We start from the raw sequence: 23,043 nt of genomic DNA on the forward strand, positions 1-23,043 counted from the left end.
TACCCTCTAACAATCATCAGTCTGTTCTCTGTATCTATGAGTCTGTTTCAAATTTGTTTGTTTATTTTGTTCTTTATATTCCACATGTAAGTGAAATCATATGGCATTTGTCTTTCTGACTAACTTATTTTACTTAGCATAATACTTTTAAATACAACACCAAAGCCGCAATACATGGGTGAAATAACTGATAAGCTGGACTTAAAAACTTCCACTCTTCAAAAGACAATGCCAAGAGAGTTGTAAGACAAGCCCCAGACTGGAAGAAAATATTTGCAAAAGATGCATCTGATAAAGGACCCTTACCTAAAATATGCAAAGAACCCTTAAGACTCACCAATAAGAACACAAAGAACCTGATTACTAAATATGCTAAAGATTTAACAGTGTGTTGCCTTGAAACCTGGAAAGTTCCCTGGGTGAAATCCAATATTGGCCCCCATACACGGTGGGCAAGGAAAGATGGAAGAAAAAGCCAGATTATTCTAGTTTGGCAGCTGACAGTCTTAATGAGCAAGGAAATTTACATAACAGGCAAGTGTTGAGTGACTGAAAGTGAGTAGATCTCTTCTCTCACCTGCTAGAATCTTAAGAATTTACATAGAGGACTTAAGGGGATTCAGTCACCATACAATCCAGATGATTTCAATAACACTTTACTCTTTCAAGGCCATATCCTTGAAGCAATTCCTGGTTTGGAAACAGTGGGTGGAACATACATTCCAAGGACAGGGAAGGGGATAAGAGTCCATAATTTCCTAGCTCCATTGAAATGGTCATGTCCTTTTGATGACCGTCTTCAACACAAATGCTTCACCAAAGAAGATATTGTAGTGTTTTTGGAGAGATAAGATAAGAAATAATTTACATGAAATTTCTACAAATGGGCACAAGATTGTCAAGAGATTAAAAATCACTCTATAATAAGTAACTCAATGTAAGCATCTTGCCAAACTCTCAAATCCATCTGGTAAAGTTTAGATACCATCTTAAATTTATCTAAATCTACTTACCACTACAGTAATGCTTGCAATAATGCAAGGTAATTCTGCCTTAACTATGCTTCTCTATATATGCACATATCTTAAATGCTGTTTATTAGTGCTAATTTGTATATAATGTACATATATCTCTCTTTGAAAGTCACATTTTATTCTACATCATATGATATCTGTGTGAAAGTGATATTTTGGTTTCTAATTCTTCAGAGATTGCATAATAGTGGAAAACAAATGATCAAAGCAATTAAAATGTTTTTATACCTGCAGGAGCTAGAAATCTGTGATTTTAAAATTAATTATTAGTTTCAATACCTAAAATATAGACAGTGCTACAGGTACTCAATCAAGCTGTTAGCATGTCCTCTTTTGAAACATAAGGAAATACATTTTGTCAAAAGTGTATCTGAATATGTGAAGCTATCAGATTTATTAGACTTCAATAAAAAAATGTAAAGCAGCAAAGTTGATTAGACGATTCTCCCCTCTTGATAATAACAGTACAAATCTAATTGCTACATACTAAAAACTCAAATACTGCTACTTTTCAGAATGTATTTAATATTCTTTAAAGCCATCTTTTAATTATTTACTTTGAAAAACATGCTTAATGCTGAGAAAGTTTAAACTTTTACATAAACTTTAAACATTGTAGATATGGGGGTTGGAATATTAAAATTACATGTTATCTCTTTGTGACATAATTTTGATAATTCCCCATATGATTTTAGGTTATGCGACCTGGATCTAGCCAGATTGGTGTTCTAGCCTGGTTCTCCAAGGTGCCTTAGGAGACACATTTTAGGGGACATAAGTCTGACGTTATGGTAGGTATTTGTAAATATGACTTCTCTAGCCCTTTGATATTGTGCTAATTTAAAAAAGAGTCACCAAATTAACATTTTAACAGAAGCATTTTAACAAATTACGTCCGAGTTTGATTTCAGCATTCCGACTAGGCTTCAATCTTTCTTTACTCAGGCCTTTCCATCAAACCAAAACCAAATCAGAGACAGAAATTTGGAGCTTTCTTGAAATTCACATAAACATAAACACTCTTTCTCAGCCTCTTCCAGTATGCTAAAATATCTGGGATTTCTAAAATTAATAATATTTAGAAGTCTTTAGACAACATTTATTTCTCCATTTTGTGTCAAGTAATAGTTCTATCTGCAGATTGCATTGTAAAACACTCAACATTCCCCATAGGGAACACAATGCTATTAGCATAAATAATCTATAATAATAAAAGCATAATATTCTAATTAGACTGGACAGCCAAACAATCTTCTGGACGTCCTTCCAGACAACCTTCCAGACGAAGCTGGGGCTGGCTGCAAGGGCTGAGCCCCTTGCATGAATTTCATGCATCAGGCCTCTAGTTTATATAATAAAAACCTAAGTGACCTTTACGGCGGAATGACCAGAATGACCAGTTGCTATGATGTGCGTTGACCACCAGGGGGCAGATGCTCAACGCAGGAGCTGCCCCTGGTTGTCAGTGCGCTTCCACAGGGGGAGCACCACTCAGCCAGAAGCCAGGCTCACGGCTGGAGAGCGCAGCAGCGGTAGCAGGAGCCTCTCCTGCCTCCACGGCAGTGTTAAGGAGCTGCCAGCCAAGTGGTAAGGAGCAGTGAGCAGGCAGGCGGTAAGGAGCGAGGGGTCCCGAACTGTGAGAGGGCACAGGCTGGGCTGAGGGAGCCCTCCTCCAGTGCACAAATTTCTTGCACCGGGCCTCTAGTAATTTTAATAAAGAGCATTAAGGTGTAATGGAAAGAGCACTGTTCCTGTAATTAGACAACTTGAAAGCTAGCATTGGTATATGTCTATTTAATGGGTGATCTCTCAAAAAATGTTTTTTGACATAAATATATAACAGTATTATGTGCCAAACTTTCTGAATAGGTGCTGATGATTTTTCAGAAAAAAATTAAATCCTAGCATTCAATGAGTTTACATCTAGTAATAGAATAGATAGATAGATGTCTAGATCCATAGATATTTGAATGCAAAGATATTATCAATATATCTGAGGACCTCTATGATATGAAAGGAAATATCCATTCTTTTTGTTGGATTTTTACTAATCAAATCATTCCTAACACTTTAGAGTCATGTTGAACTTCCTATTTCAAGTGCTGAGGTACACAAAGCAGAACTATTGTCTCCAGGTTTGCTGTTGTGTGGCCCACAAAGCATTGACCTTTCTTTCCTGTCACATTACATTTCAGCCAGACACCTGATTTGTTAGCTACCTTAGGATCCTTTTTTGACATTGTAACCTATTCATTTTCTTTTATCCTTTGAGTCCCTACCTTTTAGAATTACTTGCTATAAAAGTTGTATTTGTTACAGAGCAATGGTTAGCAATCATTTTGTGTAGAAGCCACTATTAGGACTTGGATATCTTTTAAGGATTGAATTATAACATTATATTGTAGTTGGAATTACAGTCTTTTTACGTGGCATAGATCTTAAAGATCACCGAGTACTATCCTGTAATTTCATAGTGTTTAACCATCTAACACAAGGTCACATAGATACTGGTAGCAGAGATGGAACACTGTGCAGAATCCAAAGCTCTTTATACTTTTTTCCTGTCTACAAAACCCCCATTTTTATGCATTAACAATGTTCCTCCTTACCTCTTTCTCCCTGTTCCTGAGTTTAACCATAACAATGTACTGCCATGGCAAAGCTTGTAATGCATTCTAACCGTATTTACCCCCACTATTATTTTCTGTCAAAATTATATTCTCTAAAGAAAATCACATGCTTTTAAAAAATTAAGTAAGCAGTCGGACATTTTATTAGAATTAAGTATAGAGGAATCTCAATAGATTTTAGATGAACAAGAGTCTGGTGAAAGTAAATTTCTTAAAGAACAGCAAAAATGACCACAAGATTTATAAACTATTTTAGGAAGGTCATAACTGACACTCTCAGATATTGTTTTATTTTAACTCAGACCAAGAAGTAGCTGAACTTAACACAGGACCATAAAAATACATGTTTAAAGTGCCTAGAAACTATATAAATAATGATTTTTTTTTTTTCTTTACAATATTTCAGGACAATTCTGAAAATTTAAAAGAGGTTTGGTTATTTCTCCAAATATAATGAAATAAAATATTTTCACTCACAAGTATATCAGTAAAATCTTAAAAGTAATAATAATATTTAAGTCATGGTGCAATCTTGCTCGACAGTAAAGCTTAGCTGATAAAGTTTTTTTGTTGTTGTTATTTTATTTTACTTTCAAATACAAATTATTGCTTGGTAGGTGCTGATTTAGAATATCTTTTGCCCTTTTAAGCATCCTTATATGTTCAAATGTAAACATATAGTCTGTTTCTCTACAGCAATCAAGATTTTGAGACATACTGAAAGCAACAAATTAACAAACAAAACAAAAACAAACACTCATAGACACAAACAACAGTATGGTGGTTACCAGAAGGAACAGTGTATGTGGGTTAGTGAAGGGGAGAGGGGGACGGGTGTATGGTGACAGAAGAAGTTTTGACTTTGGGTGGTGGGCACACAATACAATATACAGATAATGTAGCATAGAACTGCATACTTGAAACCTATATACTCTTATTAGCCAATGTCACCCCAACACATTTAAAAAAATTCTAGACACAATAGGAATTTTGACAACCATAGATTAATTTAGACATTTTCAGATGGACAAGCAGAGGCTCTAAGGGATTAAGTAAAATACTGCAGCTCTGTGAACTCCATTAGGGTAGGGGGTAATTTTATCTTGTTTCTCAATGCTTTGCTGTGGAACCACACCAGGTCCTCAGATAGTTAAGAGCTGTGGGAGCACAGAGGCCTTGCTATCAATACACCAGAATGCCCAAAGGCCGCTCTGGGCATGTGCCTAAACGGAACATTCAAGGACTCTGAGTCGGGGAATCCTAATCAGACCAAGATACCATGAGTGGCTGCAAGGACACACAGTACACTGTGCCCTTCAGTAGCCAATATGATTGATGTAACTATTGGCACGAAGCCTTCTTTGTCTAAATGGTATAAAAGTAGGTTACTGACCAATCTAGTCAGCTGAGGTGGGCGTGAGTAAAAGCTGGAGTATGGAGACAGAGCAGCTAGGATGGAGTGTGTGAGGAAGTCTGCTAGAGAGAGCAGCTGGGCAGGATAGACAGGAGAAGCTGCTGAGCCAGAGAGCTCAGATACCGCTACGATGTGAGACAGTGAGGCTAGGAGGCAGCGTATGACTGCTCAGATACTAGCTGTGGGTACAGAGACTGATGCTATTTTATGGGAAAGATATATGTTCATCAGCCCATGTCTGGCTGCCTGCCTGTATGGGCTTTGCTGTGAGGATGTCTTCTCTGATGGTTATATGGCCACTGGCTTCTGCAATAGACTCATTCTTATACACACACAACCTCTCATGGCTTCTCCATCTAAGGCCCGGCTTCCTAGGAGGCCCAGCCCCAGGCAGAGGGGCTCGGACCCCACACCTGTTACTAGTGAGCAGAGGATGAAGGAGGAAGTTGGACTAAGTTCCCAACAGTTGTACAGTGGGCAGGGTTCAAGCAAGAACCAACCCTGGAGTAGTCAAATGGGAGAATGCAGAAGAATACATGGACTCAGAACAACTCAGAGCACCAGAGCTTGTGCAAGGCTCTGGCCGCGCTCTGACACTTGCCTGAAATAGAATAAATCCCCATTAAACGCCTGTAGCATGATCCAATGATTTAGTGAATGAGTGACACCATACACTAAACTCTATACAACTAATGAAAGGAAGTACTTTATCAGTTCACAAAGAGCATAACAGCAATACTGCTTATGCTTTGTATCTGTTTGAGATTTTTAGAAATTTAAACTTAAAACTCTGCATCCAGAAGAAATTAATCAAGAATTAGGATAATAAACTAAGACAGTTTTCTAATTTCTTTGTGATTCACTATATGCTCTATAGTTGTGTGTTTTTTTAATACTGTTAATTCTTATGATACCACAACAACCAAATACAAATATTGTACAAAGTGGTTTTTTAATACATATAAATTATTTTGAAATTTTTCATCCATCTGCATCACTGCTATACTCATTGAAACAGATTTTTGAGGGGTTGATTCTGTAGAATTGGTCAATCTACAGAAGACTGATATGGTCAATCTAACTCAATTTACTTCTAAAACAGAATGAAAAAATAATTAGGTAGAAAATGACAGTGTTTGCCATATCACATGACTGTGAATTCAGTTCCATTGACATGATCACAAAAATGAGAGGATATAAAGATATAAATAAGTAGAAATAAGTGCCATAGAAATCACACATATATGTATTTGCATAAATATATCTCTATCTAGCCAGCTACTCTATTATCTATTTACCTATCTTTTTGTGTTCAGTGGCAACAAGTAATGAATATACTATGCCTGTGTATATGTGTATGTCATTTGCTCTCAAATGAGATACAGGAGAGATGGAGTTGTGTGACAATGATGTCTCTCTATACTGAATATTTAAAAATATTATTTTTGAAATATGACTATACATTCTATATTAATGTATATGCATATATTTTCCCTTTGACTAGGGGAACATCTTTATCTGAAGGGCATTTATATTAAAATGTTTTTTAAAAAAATGTTTTGCAATTATGAGATTTTATGAAAATTATAAATTATATTTCAGAATATCTGAGTTTTGTAACATCGCAGACATAAATAAACGTTGGAATATTTTGGTTTCATTACTTTAATAATTCAATTTTTAGATTAACTCACAGATCCCAATGAAACATCATCCTATTTGTGGACAACACAATTCTTCTTCAGATCTTTTTTTTTTTTTATTTAGACTAATTTATACTAACCTTTTAAACCTTTAGTCCCAGGTTAATGTGTGCTTGAATAATTTTTGTTTTGTTTTTTGATCTAGAGCATAGCCCTATACAATTTTTTAAAAATTCTATTTGAAATGTTTTGTATTATTTTATTATGTGTTAGCCTCAGTGATTATCACGAGTCTGTTTTTCATATTACTTCATATTCTCTTTAATTGTGTCAATTTTTTCCATTTTTATTTTCTTTAGTTGTTATCCTCGCATCTTATATTTATGAATTTAAATTTATTTACACAGAAGTATGACTTAAAACTGATGGAAAATCAGCAAAAATCTTAGAAGGGCCAGAAAAAAACTCAAAGCAAGTCAAATTAACCTTGTCAACAGGAAACAATTTCACACACCTTTTCCATTCAATGGCCACTTTTGTAATTCAGACTTCCACTTAGAATTAAAAGCAATTATGATTAAAGGCTTCCAATTTTGATTTGTCATTAAAGTGTAGCAATGTTAGACTGTTAATGCTACAAAGATAAATTTGTTTAAGAGTGTACAGTTGGGGATTTAAATAAAATGTGGTTATTTAAAACCCTCTTAATTTATGTTCCGACACTCCTGCTGTTAGAACCTGTTTCAGAACTTAATTATCTTGATAACTATTGTAAAATTCTGTGACAAATTACCTTAGGAAATATAAGAACATAATTTAGGACAAAAAGGTTTTAAATTAACTATTTTCTACTCAGTGAAGTTCTATTAGGCAACCTTTATTTTGTAACTGAATATTGATTGAGAGAGAAATAGAAAAATTGCAAGAATCTTCATTCATTTTTGAAAAAAAAGTTGTATTCTTCACATTTCATGTGAATCAACAAATCATAGAGCACCATCTGAAAATATGAGGCATTGCTCTTTTCAAGATTTGCTGTTTTACATGAAATTTGAATTTATTGATTCATTAAAGCTCAAAAAGAATATGGGTCTTACAGCTTGCTTGCTGGTCATATGATTGATATATTTCTAAAAATTACTGCTGTGAAATGTACATTGTGTGTCATATATCAAAAATATACTGTATCAATTTATCTCTATGAAATCTGTGTGCATGTGTGAATATATGCAATGTTTGGCAGTAATATATATTTTGAATCTTGCAATTGCTATGCATATACATGCACACATGCCAAAGCTGTTACATTATCCCTTCAGTAGAAATTGCATGTGACCCATGAAAGTATTCACTCTTTCAATTTCAAATAAATTATTTCATAATTTATCTTTATTGTTGAAAGTATTACAGTTGTTGTCTTTGTGTGTGTTTTTCCCCAGTGACCCCCTCCACCCCATACCCACCACTTCACCTTTTTATTGGTACTGACTTATACAAGCAGAGTTAAGAAAAACCCTTTTTGTGCAGAAGGTGATAATGTCTACTATCTCACTAAACATGTTGCTCTAATTATTATGGATAATTACCCTACTAGATGATACATTTCTTAACATCAATAACAGAATGTTTCTCATGCTTATATCCTTAGCACCTAGCACAATGTCTGACATATAGTGGATCCAAAATTACGTTTAAACCCTGAGTGCATAAAAAAGTAGAAGTCTGTCATCCTTGAGATTGTATCATGATGAAACTCAGTTCCCAGGATGCATTTCTACCAACAGTGCTGCTGACAGTTTTTTTCTCCAGGGGAATATGGGAGACTCAGAATATGGGAGACCTTGGTCTTTGGGATTCTTGTTCAACTATTTAGCTTTGCAAACAAAGGTTTTTAAGTGACTCCCCCTTTCTTCCCCCAGAAGTTCATCAGCCTCCTGGGATAATTCTCTCAGGAACTCACTTGCTGTTACTGAACTTATCCTCCCTCCCCCTGCTCCTGGGAAACAAAGGAGTTATGTGCAGTCTTTGTAACTAACCCCTTTTCACTGGCTCATCATCTGTGTCCAAGGCAGATGATTTTAGTTTTATTGGTACTTTCTATTTTCCATCTGTACCTGGTTGTACTTTATTTCATTTCACCCTAACAGTTGAATTTCAAGCAATACACTTAAAGGCATGTTTTAAAAGTTTCCTGCATATTTTGAAATTGGATCTTCCAAATTCATCAATACAATGAAAAGTGGACTAAACTTCATAGGATGTTCTTCTCATCAAGAAAATAATTATCCACCAACCTTTAATATCTTAATGCTCACTCTTAAAAGGCAGATCTGTTATTTATAGTATTTTAAAGTTACCTTTTGGTTGATCTTTCTCTTTGATTGTGTAGTTACAAAAATGATGAGATTAAGAAAATGTCTTCTTTTTAAAAAATTTTTAACATCCTTAACCAAGACTATGTTTACTGATTTTAGAAAGAGGAAGGGAGAGAGAGAGAGATGGGGACTGAACCATCAAACTTGTGGTGTATGGGATGACACTCCAACTAACTGAGCCACCTGGCTAAGGCAAGAAAATACCTTCTTAAACTATTTATTCCATTTGAAGTAATTAGAATTATACTATAAATATTCAGACTGTGTTATTTCATTTTTTCTTCTCTGATTTGCTTTCTTTCATTCACCTAATCATCATATATGAGAGAAATGATAAATGCCATATTCTTTTTATGCACATAATTTATTTAGTACTTTAAGTTTACTATGAGCTTTAATGTATATTATTTTATTTAATCCTCATAGCCGCCCTGAGAAGTAGATAGAGCTGATGACTAAAATTACACTGGGGGAAAACTGATGCTCAGAGAGAGGCATAACTTGGCTATGTTGAGGTGCCAAAGCTTGATCTCTCATCTAGCAACTTTTTCATCTACCTCTTAATATATCCGCCACCTGATCCTTTTATTTCCTTCACTTATCCAGCATCATTTCTAAAGAGTATTGCCACAAAATGTACATTGTATGTCATATGTCAAAAATATACTGTGCTAATTTACCCATATTTAGTCGGTGTGCATGTGTGAGTGTATATAATATTTGGCAGTAATATGAATTTTAAATTTTACAATTGCTATACAATAATGAACTGTTGGTGAACAAAAACTTCACATGAATGATTTACCATTTATGCTTTCAGAAAGTTTAGTGGATATTTGACCAACTCCTTGGATCAATCTCATACCATAGTAAAGATTGATGCTAGGATCTTTTCATTGTGATGCTAATTAATTTCTGCCTAGCTTCTACCATTCTCATATATCTTCCTAAAGTAATCAATCATCATGCTAAGGCAAGGGGAATTCAATCCATCACTCCTGGATTTTGATAGAGGGCTTATGGGGAATGCAAGTCATCTCCCCAGCAGTAATCAAGCAGCTGTGATACATGCCACTTTACGCTTATATCATCATATAATAGATGGCTTTCCTTTCATGGAAACTTGCCTTAAAATTTTCAGACAGATGGACTCTCATGCAAAGGTTTCATTTTGTGGAATTTAAGGCTGTGAACTAGTTATTGACAAATACTAGATCATCAGTTCCAGTTGAAGACACAGCCTAATAAGTAGAACATTGGCACTAATCCTTATTTAATCAGCCTTAAAATGGTAATTTCAAATTGATGAGGGCACAGGGAATAGATTTTGCTCTCATAAAGTGCTTCTAAAAATACCAATAATGTGTGTATACAACCCAAGGATGAAATTAAAGAGACCCCCAAATGTATAATAAGATGAATAAACTATAAAGAGCATGTCGCCCTAACTGGTTTGGCTCAGTGGATAGAGTGTCAGCCTGTGGACTGAAGGGTCCGAGGTTTGGTTCCGGTCAAGGGCATGTACCTTGGTTGAGGGCACATCCCCAGTAGGAGGTGTGCAGGAGGCAGCTGATAGATGTTTCTCTCTCATCGATGTTTCTAACTCTCTATTCCTCTCCCTTCCTCTTTGTAAAAAATCAATGAAATATATTTTAAAAATAATAAAAAATGAAGAGCATGCCAAAAGTATGACTGAAGGACCTTATGAAAACAGAGAGACAAATTCTTTCTGGTCTCTCCAGTAACATATATTCATATTTACGTATAGTCTTGAAATGTAGTCCATGGAACAAATATTCATATGATTGAAAGAGAAGGGTTTTAACATGAGAGTATGTGTATCATTAAGAACTTTTGTCATTTCTGAATGCAGGGAATTCAGACAGGGAACAAGTTCTAGTTTTGAAAGGGATTTTAGAACTCTTTGGGTGCAAACCAAGTATTTGCTAGAAGTAGGGCAAGTGAACTTAAATTGTGCAGATAGTGAGCTCCTAGGCAAAGATTAGAATCCAGACCTCCAGTTGCTCTGTGTTTTCTGTTCTTGTACTACCTCTGTAACAACAGACCCATGAAGAAAGTATTGGCTTGTATCTGTCCCATGAGGAATCATAGTCCAATCGCTTTTATGTCAGCTTTAGCACTTCCAGTTTCTGATGCACAAAAATGTGTCTAGCATAGTTTTCCAACTTCTCTATCCTCCCTGTGACCAGTCATCCAGGACATGTCATTCTACTCTCTTTAATATCTTGCTAGACTTTATTTCAGTAAAATATCTAAGCACCACATATGACCACTTCATGTGTGTTAACAGGGAAACTTTCCTGCACACCAAACCTCAAAGATAAAGCTTCATGGCCTCAGAATGAGTCTATTTTGTGAAATTTTAACAGCTAAAAATGATTGGACCAGAAACTCTATGAAGCAGCCATACCTTTCACTCTGTGCATCAGACCACTTGATACAGGTGGCTGTTTCTTAGGCACTATAGAAAATTTGACTTCAATAATAATGGCAGCAGCAACTATATATAGCTAATATAGACTGAGCATGGTACTAGGAGATTTGCATATTATCAACATTTTCTTGTTGCATACTCTTTTAAATTCCTGCTTTATATATGAGAGAAGTATGGAGAGTTTAAATAACTCACAGAGTGTCTTAAAGATAGCATCAAAATAGAAATTGAACTCTCATCTATCTGATCTAAAAGTTACCTCCCAATGATCCTAATGTACTATTTACTACCCCACACTCCCTTCCCTATGCTAGAATTCTCTATGTCACACTGGCTTCCTGTCTTTACATTTCCCATTTCTCAATGACTGGAAGCTAATGTATTCATAAAAAAATTCTAGAGCCCACAGCTTAATTTTTATAGAATTATGAATTTAATGTATCCCACTTTTGAAGTAATATAGGATAAATACATATGTATATTGGAATGTTGAGACATTTATTAAAATTTTGTGGACAAGTATGACACTGAACTCTGTGACTTAACAGAATTAAACTTTCAGTTTTCTTATATAACAAATACATACATTAAAACTATCCTATCTAATAATAGAGAAACATGGTAATTAACCGTAACTTCGCTACCCTTCTCATTGGCTAATCAGTGAGATATGCAAATTAACTGCCAACCAAGATGGCAGCCGGCAGCCAGGCAGCTGAAGCAAACAGGAGGCTTGCTTTCTCCAGTGATGGAGGAAGCCAAGGTTCCCCGCCTGCCGCTGCTGGGCTCTGAGCTGCAGTCTAAGAAACAATGTTGCAATTATAGAAGGTAAATAAACCCCAGAAACCTGCTTTCAGCCATCAGAGCTGGAGCGAGCAGGACCGCAATAGTGTTACAATTATAGAACCCAAACAAACCAGATACCTGTTTTCAGCAGCCGAGGCCTCAGAGCTGGAGCCGAGCCTCAGAGATAAAGCCGGCTCTCAGTTTCAGTGACAGCCATAGAAGGTAAATAAATCCGCAGCAACTATATATAACTAATATAGACTGAACATGGTACTAGGAGATTTGCATATTATCAACATTTTCTTGTTGCATACTCTTTTAAATTCCTGCTTTATATATGAGAGAAGTATGGAGAGTTTAAATAACTCACAGAGTGTCTTAAAGCTAGCATCAAAATAGAAATTGAACTCTCATCTATCTGATCTAAAAGTTACCTCCCAATGATCCTAATGTACTATTTACTACCCCACACTCCCTTCCCTATGCTAGAATTCTCTATGTCACACTGGCTTCCTGTCTTTACATTTCCCATTTCTCAATGACTGGAAGCTAATGTATTCATAAAAAAATTCTAGAGCCCACAGCTTAATTTTTATAGAATTATGAATTTAATGTATCCCACTTTTGAAGTAATATAGGATAAATACATATGTATATTGGAATGTTGAGACATTTATTAAAATTTTGTGGACAAGTATGACACTGAACTCTGTGACTTAACAGAATTAAACTTTCAGTTTTCTTACATAATAAATACATAAATTAAAACTAATATAATATACTGGTTTCATAGCTGATATCCATGTGTAGTAGAGGTTTGTATAGTTTATAATATTTTGGGGCACCTATTTCTAGCCAGTGTCTTAAATAATATGAGACATAAAAATAAACAAAGTCTGAAGGAGATTAGTATATCTTCAATATGAAGCAGATTCGGGCAAAGTCTCTTGAGAGTATTGTAGGGTGCTACAGGCAATCAGAGTTGTTTCATAGCGGATATCCATGTGTAGTAGAGGTTTGTATAGTTTATAATATTTTGGGGCACCTACTTCTAGCCAGTGTCTTAAATAATATGAGACATAAAAATAAACAAAGTCTGAAGGAGATTAGTATATCTTCAATATGAAGCAGATTCGGGCAAAGTCTCTTGAGAGTATTGTAGGGTGCTACAGGCAATCAGAGGATGGGGATACTCATTTCTTACTGTGTTGGTCAATAAAGACTTTAAGAAAGAGTCCATAGCTGAGCTATACCTTAATGTAGGAGTATGTAGAAAGAGATAAAGTGAAAGAACTGATTTCAACCAGGTACAAGGTATCAGATGCAAATTGAAGGAAATATGAAACATCATGGTTTTATTGAGTATCTTTGGGAAATAGTGTATATATAAATTAGAAAACAAGATTGAATATGCAATTGGAAGTTGAGAATATTAAAGAGATTTGAGTGTGGAAATGGTATTTTTAAAATTTTAACAATGAGAAATTTCGGTGACTGAATAGGAGAGAGATTAAAGATGGAGCAGTCAATAAGAAAGCTGATAGCAGAAGCTACTTTACACATATTGTTTTAGTTATTTGTTCAACATCTCTAAAAATCAGGTATTAACATTTTTACAAGTAAAATCATTGATAATCAGAGAAATTAGATAGCTTACCCAAGGCCTTAAGATTTTTTAAATGGAGGAAGTTTTTCAAGAGATATATAAAATGATGGGTGATTAATATTTGATGATTAAAGGGACATTGGTGAGCAATTTCTTTATAGGGGTGAATATTTATGACAACAAAGAATGAAAAAGTGAAATTCCATTTTCATAAATGAATAAATACATAAAATCTATAATTAAAGTGTCACATAGTAAGCTAAGGAATTTTTGTGTGTTCATGAACACACTATGGAAATGGGTGATTTGATCATGAGGGTGTGGGAAGGAGAAAATAGAATTAACTAAGCAAGTATCACAAGTAAAGTCAAAGGTGGTGAAAGATTAAGTAGATCCTTATAAAATTTAGACAGGAAAGTTAACAAAACTGAAGAAACTATACATTTATTTGAAATGAATCCTCTCAATTCATAAAAATATAATTAAATTGTTTAAGTGACATACAATGCAGTTATTCTAGCCACTACAGGTAAAGTTTTCTACCACTACCTAATATTTCAATGGTCTATTCTATTTTTAAACTATGTGGCATGTAATGATTCTGTTCATATGTTAACCAACCAATTTTAGTTCAAAGTTTTTGTTTGCCACCAATTGTCTGATAAAACCTTATTTTAAAAAATAATATTTATATTTTTTAAAAAAACTGTATACCCATGTTACAAAGTATTATATTTTCAATAAATATATCAGACTTGAAAGGAAATTCTCTTGAATAAGACCACCTATTCATTAAGTCACTTTCGGCTAGATTTATCATATACCATCACACTGTAAGCTCTGAATTTCTGAATTCAGTGATATTATACTGAATAACCAGAATAAAAAGGTTTTAATTTGTTTGCATTTTATTTATTTAAACTATGTGGGACACATTAAGGACAATATTGACTGGCTTTTAAAACTTCAGTAGTAAAAAATAAGGCAATTAGAAAGGCTAGATTTTGTTAATTCAGGACAGACACCAATAAATGGCATTGCAAAATACATGGGCTAATGAATCCAAACATACCAGCTATGCCAGCATAAAAAGTAAATGTAATTCAGTTGTAGGTGCTTATTTAAGAATCTTTGAGGATTCTTTTATGCTGACCAAACTAATTATACACTGTAGAGTATCTTTAGGATAACTGATGCTCTAGGTTATCACAAAGATTTCTCTTGTCCTGTTGTGTTGTTACTAGTTAAATTTAATTTGAAGTAACTTTAGAGTAAGTAATAATATAGTAAACAAAAAAATCCCAAAAGAGAGGGAAAAATATCAAGAGAGGAATGTACTTTAAAGCTTTCTTGGTTTGCTTTAACTTCTCTCAGCATGCCTGAGTTTGAAAATAAGTAAAACTGAAGTTAAATCAATTCTATATTTTCATGTCTATTTTTCCAAATTATTATTTAGCATATTCATATGCTTCTTTTATTTTTTATTGAAGTATAATTGGCATACAATATTCTATTAGTTTCAGGTATCCATCATTATATATATATGACAATATATATATTGCAAAATGGTCACGGCTATAAGTCTAGTTACCAACTGCCACCATACAAAGTCATTACAGTATTATCAACTATATTCCCTACAGGAGGCCCAGTGCACAAAATTTGTGCACTCGGGGGGATCCCTCAGCCCAGCCTGTGCCCTCTCGAAGTCTGGAAACCCTCGGGGGTTGACCACCTGCTTGCTTAGGCCCCCTCCCCAGGGGACCAGGCCTAAGCTGGCAGTCAGACATCCCTCTGGCAGCCCAGGAGCCCTCAGGGGATGTCCACTTGCCTATGGGGAGCAGGCCTAAGCTGCAGTCGGACATCCTTAGCACTGGTGTACTGGCACCTGTCAGTCTGGCTTGTGGCTGAGCAGAGCTCCCCCTGTGGGAGCACATTGACCACCAGAGGGCAGCTCCTGCTTTGGGCGTCTGCCTCCTGGTGGTCAGTGCGTGTCATAGTGACCAGTCATTCCCATTCCTTCTGCTGTTAGGGTCAATTTGCATATTACCCTTTTATTATATAGGATAGAGGCCTGGTGCATGGGTGGGGGCCGGCTGGTTTGCCCTGAAGGGTGTCACGGATCAGGGTGGGAGTCCTGCTGGGGTACCTGGCCAGCCTGGGTGAGGGCTGAGCCGTTTTCAGACTGGCCACACCCCCTTCAGAGTGGGGGTCCCCACTGGAGTGCCTGGCCAGCTTGGGTGAGGGGCTGATGGCTGTTTGCAGGCTGGCCACACCCCCTTCAGGGTGGGGGGTCCTGCTGTGGTGCCTGGCCAGTCTGGGTGAAGGGCTGATGGCTGTTTGCAGGCTGGCCAAGCCCCCCAGCGGGGACCCTCACCCCCATGAGGTTGTACCCAGCCTGGGTGAGGGGCTGATGGTTGTTTGCAGGCTGGCCAAGCCCCCCAGCGGGGACCCTCACCCCCATGAGGTTGTACCCAGCCTGGGTGAGGGGCTGATGGTTGTTTGCAGGCTGGCCAAGCCCCCCAGCGGGGACCCTCACCCCATGAGGTTGTACCCAGCCTGGGTGAGGGGCTGATGGTTGTTTGCAGGCTGGCCAAGCCCCCCAGCGGGGACCCTCACCCCATGAGGTTGTACCCAGCCTGGGTGAGGGGCTGATGGTTGTTTGCAGGCTGGCCAAGCCCCCCAGCGGGGACCCTCACCCCATGAGGTTGTACCCAGCCTGGGTGAGGGGCTGATGGTTGTTTGCAGGCTGGCCAAGCCCCCCAGCGGGGACCCTCACCCCATGAGGTTGTACCCAGCCTGGGTGAGGGGCTGATGGTTGTTTGCAGGCTGGCCAAGCCCCCCAGCGGGGACCCTCACCCCATGAGGTTGTACCCAGCCTGGGTGAGGGGCTGATGGCTGTTTGCAGGCTGGCCAAGGCCCCCAGCCACCCAAGCTCCCAGTGGAGGCTGGCTGGAAGCAGGTATCTGGGATTTATTTATCTTCTATAATTGAAACTTTGTTGCCTTTAGCGGAGGCCACAGCCAGCCAGGGCAAGCGGGAAGCTTGGCTTCCTCCATCACCAGGGCAACCAAGCCTCTGGCTTGCTCCAATTCCGTGGCTGCCGGCTGCCCTCTTGGTTCAGTTAATTTGCATATAGTTGCTCTGATTGGCTTGTGGGCATGGCTTGGGGCATAGCGGAGGTGCAGTCAATTTGCATGTTTCTCTTTTATTAGATTAGATGCTGTACACTACATCCCCATGACATATAACTGAAAGTTTGTATCTCTTAAACACCTTTACCTATTTCTCCTACTCCCCACCTCCAAGTCTCCCCTCTCTGGTAACCACCTGTGTTTCTCTGTCTGATTTATTTAACTTAGCTCTAGGTATCCATCTCTGTTGTTTTCATTGATACTGTGTTTCCAAATTTCCACCATGCTTTTACAGTTCTCTCTTTCTCTCAGCCTCTACTTTCCATCTACACTCTAGCACAGCCGTGGGCAAACTATGGCCCTCGGGCCGGATCAGGCCCGTTTGAAATGAATAAAACTAAAAAAAAAAAAAGACCGTATCCTTTTATGTAATGATGTTTACTTTGAATTTATATTAGTTCACACAAACACTCCATCCATGCTTTTGTTCCGGCCCTTCGGTCCAGTTTAAGAACCCATTGTGGCCCTTGAGTCAAAAAGTTTGCCCACCCCTGCTCTAGCAGAATGCCCCGTTTGTGACAAACTTGTGTAAGAAGGCCTATTCCTTGCTTACCAAATAGAGAAATTGCTCTAGATTTGCATCAGAGTAATGGATGATTCCCTAATATGCGTTTCATAAAATACCAACTCTCTAAATTTCTATAGTCTGAGAGGCATTGGAGAAATAAAATACATCCAGCTAATCCATAGAAGTGCTCAATAAATATTATTAAATATATGCTGAATAAAAAATATTACATCTAACTTCTTTAGTTAAAATGTCATACTTTGTTCTGTTCTGAAAGCAGAAAGAATAGTACATGATAGATTGAGGCAATAACTCTTAGTATTTTGGGTTACGTTTATTTACCTAATAAGACTCTGAAAAATGAGAGAAAAAATATATTTTAAAAATAATGACTGCCCTGGCTGGGTAGCTCAATTGGTTGTCTTGATACACCAATGTTGCAGGTTTGATTTCTGATCAGGGCACATACAAGGAGCAATCAATGAATGCATAAATAGGTGGAACAACAGATCAATGTTTCACTCTCTCTCTCTCCCTGACCTCTCTCTCTCAAATCAATCAATAAAAATAATTTTTAAACAATGACCAAAATACTTTTGACCTATTCATAATTAAATAAACTAATATTTTATATTATTTGAAAACAAATAGTAAGCTATATAATGGAAAAACATATAGGTAGCCCTAGAGCAATATGTTGCTCTCATAGTAGAATTATAAACACAGTCCATCAATAGTTCTTTTACCAAATATGTAGAAAGACATGGAAGCTCCTTTTGTTCCTTGTTTGAAATATTAAACAACAGGTTGTTTAAAAGGGTATAGAATCAATTAGGATAGAAAGATCCTCCATCAAGTAGAGTCAGTGATGTATAATCACTTCCAGAAATTTCGGAGTAGTGGCAAATGTTCACATTCAAAAATGAACAAATTTTGTGCCTGCTGTATTCTTGCTATGGATACAGTTGCCAAATGAAAAATAACTCCCTATTCTCAGAGTTTCTGTCTATTGCTAACAATGTGCTGAAAACACATTCAAAGTTAAAGTTATTCTACTCTCTAAACAAACCAGCTCATTTTATAGCTTTAGCTGACACTGTAGTGTTACTGGTGAGGATTCTCGTTCTGGTAGAAGTTGGCACAGTGATGGGTTCCGGCGGGGTGGTGGTTTCTCAAGAATAAGTGTCAACTGATTGAGCCAAAAGCCCCAAATTTGAATACTAACATTTTTTGCCCAATTGCTTATAAAGTCAAAATAACTCGCTTTGAAAAAAGGATGGGAGGATACATAAACATATTTTATAATCAAGTCAACTTGGAGATTTTGTCTACACCTCTAAAGCATTGTTCTATTGTTTTGTTTTTAATGTTTAGTGAGCAGTGCAGGTACAAACTGAGGTTCTAAATGAATAATTATATTTTTCTAATTTTTAAAATACAGTAATTGTAGTGGAGTTTTATTTTTAGAATGATATTAAAAATAATAGAAGCATCAATCCTAGAGAAAAAATGGATTTTTTTTTCTTTGTTACAAGGGACTAGTGCATGTAAGAAGCACCAGAATGAATCAACATACATTAGCTGAATAATGTTTGCCATGTATTTCCAAGATACATTTAATCTTAAATATCTGATTTAATTCCTCCACTATGTTAGAGGTAACATGTATATATTATTTAAAAACTACTGATTGTCTTAAGCAGAACTCAAAGCAGGACTTTCTAATGGACCAAAGTGATCCATCTACTTTGTAGATGTCTGTGTGTATTTATCTCTAGCACAAATGGGCCTTAAAAGACTAAATAAAAGCTATCTTCAACAATCTTTTTGTACAAGATCTTTAAATACAAAAGTTTAAGTGGTTCCTATTTTGTAGTTATTTGAATTCAAAATAAGTGTATTTAATACGTATGCTTATATATAATCAATATTTTTTTCTTTTAGCAGTTTATTTTTTAAAAGTTAATCTTTGGAACAATCAATGATGTCATAGAAGTTTACATTAAAGAGATTATATTAATGAAGATAAGGCAGTTGATTAAAATAAAAGCAAAGCAGGTTAATGAGTGAATGTTTTTGATACTTGCAATATACCAAGCACTCTTACAATTGGTTTACATGTATTGATTAAATCATGCAATATGTGATGGAATCTGAGGCACAAGAATATTGAAGAATCATCATCAAGGTCACACAGCTGGAAAGAAATAGATTTGAGATTAAACTCAAATAGCATCACTCCATTGATTGTGCTCTTAACCACTTTGTTAGGGCAACCCATAATAAATGTATGAAGTAAACCGAAAATTATTTTTTAAATTTATAACATGATTTTTAAGGTGAGATACTAAAAATACCAATATAATGAAAGTTTTAAAATGCTTTCAACATGATTATGACTAAGTTTGTGTTTGATTTTCAGTAGAGTCATTTAATAGAGACTATTTTATTTTATTTTTATGTGTGTCACACATCCTCATGAGTCTTAAAACTTGAAATATAGTTATGTACTCATTTCTCTGGATAGCAGAGAAATGTGTAACAAGACAGGAGTATAGAAAAATTGGTGGTAACCATTACTCACTTAGGTATTATCAGATACTGCTGACCATATAAATCTGAAGGTTTATTTGCTGGCAGATGAAAACTAATTGAATGTAAAGAAAAGAGGTGTGAAGGTTTATAAGTAATCAAAAAGAGTGATATCAAGGGATTAAGAAAATATGCATTTTTCTTATTAACATGCATTTCATGGTTGACTATAGCAAAAATGGTTTGCTTTGGTAAAATATTAGAAGTTTGCCCATTGCTTTGTCATAGGTAACACATTTCTTTTTTTTTCAGTGAAAACATATCTTTGTCTTACTGATCATGATAATGATTCTAATGACATTACTAATATGTCTCCATTACCTGTAAAATCATTTTTGACAACCTTTCAGAACACTGCCAATAATCTATATATATAAAAGGCTAAGCGACTGGCTGACCAGCCGACTGGCCAGTAGCTATGTTGTGCAATGACCACCATGGGGAAGACGTTCCAACTGGTAGCTATGATGCACACTGACCACCAGGGGGGCAGACGCTCAATGCAGGAGCTGCCGAGTGACAGGAACTTTGCAGAGTGCCCTCTTGCACTCTGGGCCCCCTTGAGGGATGTCGGACTGCCAGTTTCAGCCCGACCTCAGCAGGCCAGGCCGAGGGACTCCTCCTGCTGGAGGGACCCTGCTCACTCTGCAACGCTCTTTGAGCCCCAGTGCCACCCTAGGTGTGGCCAGCTGGGTAGGGACCGTGGGAGGTTGGCTCCAGGGCGTGTCTGGCCCATCTTGCCCAGTCCCGCCCCACCAGCTACCTTCTAATTTATTTTCAATGTGCATGAGTCCATGCACTGGGCCTCTAGTTTATTAATAACAGACCTCAGCACAACACACAAAAAATAATAAAAGCTTTTAATTTACCTAGGACTAATTGAGTTCCTACCTTATAATATAATGTAATAAGAAATACTTAAACAGGTAAAGGTCATCCCTGCCTCAAGATGCATTAAAAGAAAGTGGAGAAAAAGGCCTGTAAACTAGCTCTAATAAATTTCTAAACATGTAGCAGTAGTTTAAAAAGTGGTCCTGAACAACCAAGAAGAAAGCAAATCTGTAGGAGAGTGAAAGGTTGAGGAGGCTTTCATAGAATGGCCATCCCTGAAGTATACCTTGGAAGATGAGTATTAGATTAATAAGAAAAAAGGGCGTTCTGGTATGGACAAAAGATCTGATGAGATAAATCGCAAGGCCAGTTAGCTATCTTCGTTATAGAATGGATAAATTTGATAATGCAATTGGAAGACAAAAATGGGAGCCTTGGATTCAGAATAAGATGCATTTAGTTGGGGAGCAGGTGGATGTGGCAGTTGCATTTGGGTGAAGCCAACAATTGTCTAAGATAAGGTGGGACTGGAGGCAAAGGTTCGAAGTGAAGAGAAGGGCCTTAGTTTGAAGCTACCATGGCCAAAATTAACTGCTCTAGGGAGAAGAAATAGATTTGAATCCTAACCATTCATGATTAGCCAGGGCCAAAAGGAAAAGTGGAAAGACTACTTGACTTGATCATAGATTAGGAGCTGCATACTCATGGAAAATCTCACAAGTCTAGCAAAGAGATCAAGGTTGAGTCACATGCTGCACTTCAGGAACTTATACATGTATATATTGGTAATATTACAAGACCAAATTGACTTAAAATATTTCTTATTTTATGTAGTTTAGGGGAAATATTTCTCATTTGTTGCAGGAAATAATATTATAATTGCAACAACAATTACCATTTAGTGATTACTAACTAAGCTCATAGCCATAGTTAGCACTCTTCTATATTATTTTCATTAATTTACATATAATGCAAAACTTGACATATTCAGTTAATTATAGTGCCTGGGTTTCAAATCCCATTTCCTTGAAAATAAGAATTGCAAAGTGTTTTCACATTTTAATTTTAAATTTATTTATTGATACTACTATTAATAATGGAAATTGGAACTATAATACTCTAATCCTATGAGTAACATTTGCACACTTTATAAATCATTCAACTGCAGAACTGAAAAAATAACCAATTAGTGAGTTATGTTAGGTTTACAATAGAGGTCAGTAGATTTAAGATGTTGTACCATAATGCCAAATTTTAATCATTTTGAAAAAATTAAAATATTACTCCTGCTAATCTGAAAACAACTTCCCAATTCAATTTAACTTTGTAACATCATAGGTTTGTTATAAGAGGCATTTATTGAAACATTATAACTATAGGGAAAAGTAGAAAAATAGCAATATTGCAGGACATTTTTATTATTAACTTGATAGTTAAATCTCAATAAGTATATTAATCACATATTGATGTGTATTTACCCTAAAGTAATGGACATTACATTGAAATCAAGTATTTTTTTTAAGATTCTTAATTTATACTGTGACCAGTCATCGTATTGATTGCATGTTTAAGTACAGAGCTAACTGATCATGAAGTCTTTTGCTATAAATTACAGACAGGGAATGACAGATTTCACAGGTTGGTTGTGGCTTAATGACAAATTTCATAGTTTGAAAAGAAAAAGGATATAAACACACACAGGAATAAGATTACACTGACTCATGATGTGAAAGTTAATTTCTAATGCACACAGACACATTCATAAATCAAATATGAGACTACAAAGAAAATATTAAAGCAGTGAGGAAATCACTATCAATTGTATCTATCCAAACCTAGGTTTTAAAAGGATAGACAGATGTATCCAGGATTTTATGTTGAAAATCTGCAACATAATACCCATTAAATAAAAACACACAACTTAATTAAATGAAATATTACTGAGTAATCTAAAAATAATGAAATAGATTGAAAA

General features: G+C 36.2%; 1 protein-coding gene and 1 long non-coding RNA gene across 3 annotated transcripts in view; one reads left to right on the forward strand and one right to left on the reverse strand.

Moving 5' to 3' along the window:
* The window catches only part of CADM2 (cell adhesion molecule 2), a 1,203,315-nt gene that overhangs the window by 689,551 nt on the left and 490,721 nt on the right, over positions 1-23,043 (forward strand). The window lies entirely within an intron of this gene.
* On the reverse strand, positions 6,569-21,828 carry LOC106728147. The gene is made up of 5 exons (XR_001364404.1): positions 21,818-21,828; positions 17,883-17,884; positions 15,535-15,580; positions 12,793-12,798; positions 6,569-6,578 (listed from the first exon to the last, which is right to left on the reverse strand). It is a non-coding gene; the product is annotated as an uncharacterized LOC106728147 (long non-coding RNA).

This window comes from Myotis brandtii, unplaced genomic scaffold (genome assembly GCF_000412655.1).
Source record: "Myotis brandtii unplaced genomic scaffold, ASM41265v1 scaffold546, whole genome shotgun sequence".
Classification (NCBI taxonomy): domain Eukaryota; kingdom Metazoa; phylum Chordata; class Mammalia; order Chiroptera; family Vespertilionidae; genus Myotis; species Myotis brandtii.